Source organism: Onychostoma macrolepis, chromosome 22 (assembly GCF_012432095.1).
Source record: "Onychostoma macrolepis isolate SWU-2019 chromosome 22, ASM1243209v1, whole genome shotgun sequence".
Lineage (NCBI taxonomy): Eukaryota > Metazoa > Chordata > Actinopteri > Cypriniformes > Cyprinidae > Onychostoma > Onychostoma macrolepis.
Genome location: NC_081176.1, coordinates 27,314,023 through 27,320,483, shown reverse-complemented (window position 1 = coordinate 27,320,483; position 6,461 = coordinate 27,314,023). Strand labels below are relative to the sequence as shown.

The 6,461-nt window shown below is 35.6% G+C and overlaps 1 pseudogene; it reads left to right on the top strand.

The window, feature by feature from the left end:
• Positions 1-403: 403 nt before the first annotated feature.
• On the top strand, positions 404-4,637 carry LOC131531037 (GTPase IMAP family member 7-like; annotated as a pseudogene).
• Positions 4,638-6,461: the final 1,824 nt, after the last annotated feature.

The following is a 6,461-nucleotide window of genomic DNA, read 5'->3' as shown; positions in this document are numbered from 1 at the left end:
TCATATAAACACTTAGGGAAGTATGGTAATGTGGTGAGCAAAACACGTGATATTATATTTAAACTTCTTCTTTGTCTAGATTTCAGCTTTGCTCACTCTGGATTCATCGTGATTCATTCATTCAATTTCAAAGGTGCATTTTTTTAAAACATTACTGAAGGAGTAAGTCCTTTAAGGAGTAAGTTGTTTTGTCTACAAAACTAATTTTAAGAATTTTAGCAATAGTGTTTGAAATCAAAATGTTTTTAAGATAATGAGAAACAAAATCTTTCATGCGTCTCAAGACTTTTTTGTACAGTTTTTGTTTTGAATTCAGAGCAATACTCATTTAAAAAGAAAGTACATTTTAATTAATGCAACACACCTTGTTTCACATATTACAGAGCTTTAAAGGACAAGAATAATGGGAGGTAAGAAATGTTGGCATAAAATAACTCTAAAATACATTTGTGCCTGTTTTGCGCTGTAAATTACATGAAAAATGATTAAGTGAATTGAATTCCTATTTGTTTGAAGCAAATGTTTCAATAGGTATTTGGGATACAAAAAAAAGTAATGCTGTATACATAATGCCTTGAAAGCATTACACTGTAAAATAAGTTATGGCAGCATGTTTTTCCATTACTTTCACTTTTTTCATTTTTATCAGTTATTCAAAATACAACAAATTTTTAAAGTCATTTTAATGTCATTTAAGTTGAAATTTATTTTAAATTGATTGTACTTAAATATTTAAGGCAGCAACTTATTATTATGTTTTTTTTTATGAGGGGAAAAAAACAGTTTCATAACAAAACTCTTGTGTTTCCAATAGTTAAAAAATCTAAACCTGAGAGAAGGATCGTCCTTTTTGGGAAAACAGGGGTTGGCAAGAGCAGCACTGGGAATACAATCCTTAGAAAGCGAATATTCAAGAGTAAAGCTTCACCTTCGTCGATGACTGGAGACTGTGTGAGTGGAAATGGGATGGTTTTTGGAAGAAGAATCACTGTTGTTGACACACCTGGAATTTTTGACACAGTTGTTACCGAGGACGCCATCAGAGCTGAAATCATTAAATCCATCACTGAAATGGGTCCAAGTCCTGACACGATAGTAATGATTCTAAAGGTTGCAAGGTACACGAAACAAGAAATGGAGATTGTGGATATTATGAATTCATATTTTGAGCAGTGTGGTGATATCCTTAAACACATATCAGTTTTATTCACTCACGGTGAAGATCTAGAAGGTCAAACCATTGAGGAATTTGTGAAGGAGAGTCCAAAACTACAGCAGCTTGTTGAAAAATGTGGAGGTCGCTGTCATGTTATTGACAACAAACACTGGAGAAAACGCTGGTGGGGTTACAGGAGCAACAGAGTGCAGGTGAAAAAGCTTTTGAGGACCTTCGAGAAGAATCTGAAGGGAAGTGAGAAAGGCTGCTTTAACAATGAGCTGCTTCAGATGGTGGAGGAAGAAATTCAAGAAGAGATTGAAAATATAGAGGACGATTTGCATGCAGAAGAGAAAAAGGAGAGCTAAAGAAAATGTTTATAAAAAACTTTTCATTAGGCTTGCCGGAGTGACCACAGGGACACTGATCAGTGCTTTCCTGGGCATCGGCATTGCAGTGGCAACTGTTGTGTCTTTACTCAAAGGAGCAAAGTTTGTATCAGCGGTGAAAGCCATCGGGGTGAAAGTGGCTGCAGGAACCGGCATCGGAGCAGCAGCGACTTCAGGAATTGCCGCCGGTGTTATCGGAGCTGCGGCTCTCGCAGGAGGTGTTGGAGGAGGAATCACTGGATACAAAGTGGCAGAAGAAGCTGATTCTGTGGGCGATGCTATAATAAAGGCAGTAAGAGCAAGCTGTGAGAATGCAAAAACGATTGTTGAAATGGCAGAACTCCCATGCTTTTTAAAATGTCTTGAAGAATAATATTTCATGAAACTTTTCATTTGCATTCATTTTACTAATTCATCATCATTTAACTCAAATGATCTTAAAGGTTTAGTTCTGACCATAATAAAAATACTGTCCTTAATTACTCACCCTCATCTCGTTCCAAACCCTTAAGACTTTCGTTCATCTTCAGAATAGAAATTAAGTTATTTGTGATGAAATCCAAGAGCTTTCTGTCCCTCCATTGACAGCCTATGCAACTAACATTTATTTGTGCAAGACACATAGCCTACTTTAACACTTCTTTTACATTTTTTTTTCTTTCTTAACTTGGTCCCTCGGAAAAACAAACAGCAGAAGGTTAGAGGGAAAATGAATTGCATCCTTATACAGTAGAATAGACTGAAACGTTACTACATCTTTGTGCAAATGAAGCTAAAATACTGTATAAATGGACACAGGGCCATCTATAGCTTACCTCATAAATAGAGTGAAACTCCACGTTCAAAACGTCACAGTGTTGAGCATGAGGGCAGTGTTGCCAACTTGCCAACTTTTCAGACTACCCTAGCAACTTTTTCTTCCAAAAGCACCTAGCAACAAGTTTAGCTATTTCTTATATTCATTTGGCAACTTTTAGCAACTTTTGATAAGTGACTCAAACAATAAAAAGGCACACATTGTCCATCTAAATTACACAAAAAGAGGAAATTAAGGATGCCTTGCAGTACACACATCACATGAATTAAGTTTGCTATTATTTGCAATTGTTACATTTAATAATCATAATAATAATTGAATAATTGTTCATTTATGATAAACCTTGTTAGTAGCTTGTACCTGGGATTGTTGATCAGGTAGTACACTGTAAGAAAAATATCTAGAAAATGGAAAAGGCATTATATAGTAATTTTCCAGGATATTATTCCTTATCCATTATCCATTGTAACCCTGTAACCCGAAAACACAAAATACAATGCGTAATTTAAAATGCAGGTAAAAAACCTGTGAAAAATCAGTAAGGAAAATTCCTTCATATTAACATAGCAGTTTGTGAAAAACTATTTTTACAGACTTTTCTTAGAATGTAGCATGCTAGCTAACTACTATTACACTGCTTAAAACTGTAATTGTTCAGAATGTGAGGTTTTACTAGTTTACTAGCTAATAAAAAAATAAAACTTATTGTAATTGTTCAAAAATGTGTAAGTTTATTAATTCATTGAATTATTGAACAATTATTAAATTTTGTATTTAAAAAGTTATATTTTAATATTATATTAGCATTTATATTATTTTACGAACAAATCTAAATTAACATATAAAATATATTTTTGACTGAGATTTGATGTAGTGACACAATTTTGCATCGTGATTACGTAATGATGTCATCGCGCAATGACATCACAAGGTCATTTAGCAACTTTTAGCAACAAATCGACCTTCCAATGGGAGAAAATTTCTATTTACCTTTTAGAAAAAATTAGCCACTGGCCATGACTGCTCTTTCATCCTGTTTAGATGAGGTTAAATCCTGGTTATCTCAAAAAATTTTATCCTTAAATGAGGAGAAAACTGAAGTAATTGTTTTTGGCCCTTCAGAAAATATGAAAGCTTTTAATTTTGACCTGGGATCCCTATCGGCTATTAGGTCCTCGCAGGTACGGAACCTGGGTGTTATTTTAGATGACTCATTAAAATTCGACAAACTTTGTCATGCTTTTATTACGTCACTTCTCGATTACTGTAACTCGTTATACTGTTGCATTTCTAAAGCCCAAATTGCCCGTCTTCAACTGGTCCAAAATGCTGCCTCTAGATTTCTTTTAAAAAATAAAAAAAGGGATCACGCTACTCCCCTTTTAAAGGCCCTTCATTGGTTGCCTGTTCAATTTAGAATACATTTTAAAATCGTATTATTTGTTTTTAAATCTTTGCACAATCAAGCACCCGGCTACCTATCTGAATTGCTGCATCAGTATATCCCCTCGAGAAGACTAAGATCAGGCGACCAGAACCTTCTCTTAATTCCACATTCCAGACTCAAGCGTAGAGGTGACCGTGCCTTCTCGGTAATTGGTCCTCGTCTCTGGAATGAATTGCCAGCGGAAATCCGAATGGCCCCTATTTTGACCATTTTTAAGTCTCTCTTAAAAACACATCTGTTCTCATTGGCCTATTAGGTTTTATATTCCTGCCTATTATATATGTTTTGTTAGTGTTTTATTCTGGTTCTTTATTTTGTATGTTTTGTTTGTTTTTATTACTCTTATGATGCTGTTTCTTTTGTGAAGCACTTTGGTCAGTCTTGTGGCTGTTTTAAATGTGCTATATAAATAAAGTAAACTTGAACTTGAAACTTGAGTTCATGAGACTGGTTTATATGAGAATTGTGGGGAGAATGAAACAGTGGAGCAAGTAATATATGATTGCAAAAGGTATGATGAGGAAAAAAAAGGAATTAATATCATATTTAAACAAAAGAGTTAAGGTAAGGATTTGGCATATTTGTTAGGTTATGATTTTAATAGGGATAGAGTAGGATACAGAATATTAATAAAATACATGCTACTGGATTAAGTGAAAGGACTTAATATAGAACAAGGATGCTCTGGTCTATTCCAGATTTTAGGGGCCAATCTGGAGGAGCTGAACATGCCAGGTGGGACTTTGGGAAATGGAATGGGATGGAGCATCAAATAATTATATATGAATATATGGATGGATATATGAGAAAGAGGCAAGAGCAAAAACAAGGAAAAACTGATTATGAATAAATTATGACTGCACGAGCAAAAGTAGGTGGAGATATGCACAAAGAAAGCAACTCGCCAAAAAAAAAAAAAAAACACGGAAGAAGAAGAAGAAGAAGAAGAAGCCTTTAGCACAGCGGTTCCCAATCCCAGGGTGCTTCTCAATATCCCTCCTCGTTTCCTGGCACCTCGGTCCTCGGTCCTCCATCCTATGACCCGGAAACTGATCGAGCTCAGCCATCTTGAAGGACATCTCAATTCCCTAATTGAAGCTCATTTTATATTTGCTATTTATAGGTAGAGACTCTCACAAAAACATATCCTGCTGCATTCTTATCAGAAACTGTGAAACAAAATAATTGCAACACCGTAAATAATGATTGCGGAATTAACATACAGTTTCATGTTATTAAAGAACATAATTTTATATTCAGAGTCTGGTAATCCCAGGAAAGTACCCACGTAAGTATAACTGCATCAGGGGCGGATCTACCAGGGTGGCACGGGGTGGCAACTGCCACCCTAAGAAAAAGCTGTGCCACCCCACCTGCCACCCCAGAATTATCACACAATAAAATATAAATGTAAGCAGTGTTTCATGTGCTACTTTTCATCCGCGGCGATAACAGCGCACGATGGTGCACGATGGTTGCTCGCGAAAGCAGCGCCCCAGTGTAGTTGGCTTCATTAACAAATGACTCTTATGAGCCGGTTCTTTTTGAGTCAAAAATACAAAGCACAGCCCATTCACTAACGATTTGTTTTTACATTTGTTCATTATTCAGATACTGCTTCTCGGTTTATTCAGAAGTCCTCTGAGAAATCTAATCCTGTCCGGATATGTCTGAGATTCATCCCGTAATTGTTTGGTGATCCAATTCTCTGACCGCTTGCTCCACTTTCATCATGGATATAGGCCTTTCTGCCATATCGGACAAAACAATAACATGAAATCAATAAGAAGATGCCGATCACAAAAACTAATAGCAGAGTTAGGTGAGAATCTTGTATTGCAGTTTTCTCGATTGTTAATATAACATAACTGATTTTAGTTGGCCCATTTTCCCAAATCATTAATTCAGTTCTCAAAACACATTTCTCAAAAAGTTTAACAATGAGTAAGTTAAACATTAAGTAGCAAAACTGATGACACCAAACAGAATCTCTGCATCCTAACAACTGAGAGAGCAGTTATTTTAACAGCTATTTTAACGCTCCTCTGGATTCGTTTTAAAAATGACTCCTTTCAGTGATTCAGATTCGACTCTTTCTTTTGAGAGACAATAAGTTGCACTTTCAGATGTAAAACTTTGCAGAATGTTTTCATTCACTTAGAGCTGTGTTACACACTGCATGAAAGGTCATTTTTAAACATCCATAATAGGGGCACTTTAAAGATATAACTGTATCAAACTTGCCTATACAGCTGCATCTCAATAAATTAGAATGTCATGGAAAAGTTCATTTATTTCAGTAATTCAACTCAAATTGTGAAACTCGTGTATTAAATAAATTCAATGCACACAGACCGAAGTAGTTTAAGTCTTTGGTTCTTTTAATTGTGATGATTTTGGCTCACATTTAACAAAAACCCACCAATTCACTATCTCAACAAATTAGAATACTTCATAAGACCAATAAAAAAAAATTAAAATATGGTGACATGCCAATTAGCTGATCAACTCAAAACACCTGCGAAGGTTTCCTGAGCCTTCAAAATGGTCTCTCTAGGCTAGTTTGGTTCACTAGGCTACACAATCATGGGGAAGACTGCTGATCTGACAGTTGTCCAGAAGACAATCATTGGCACCCTTCACAAGGAGGGT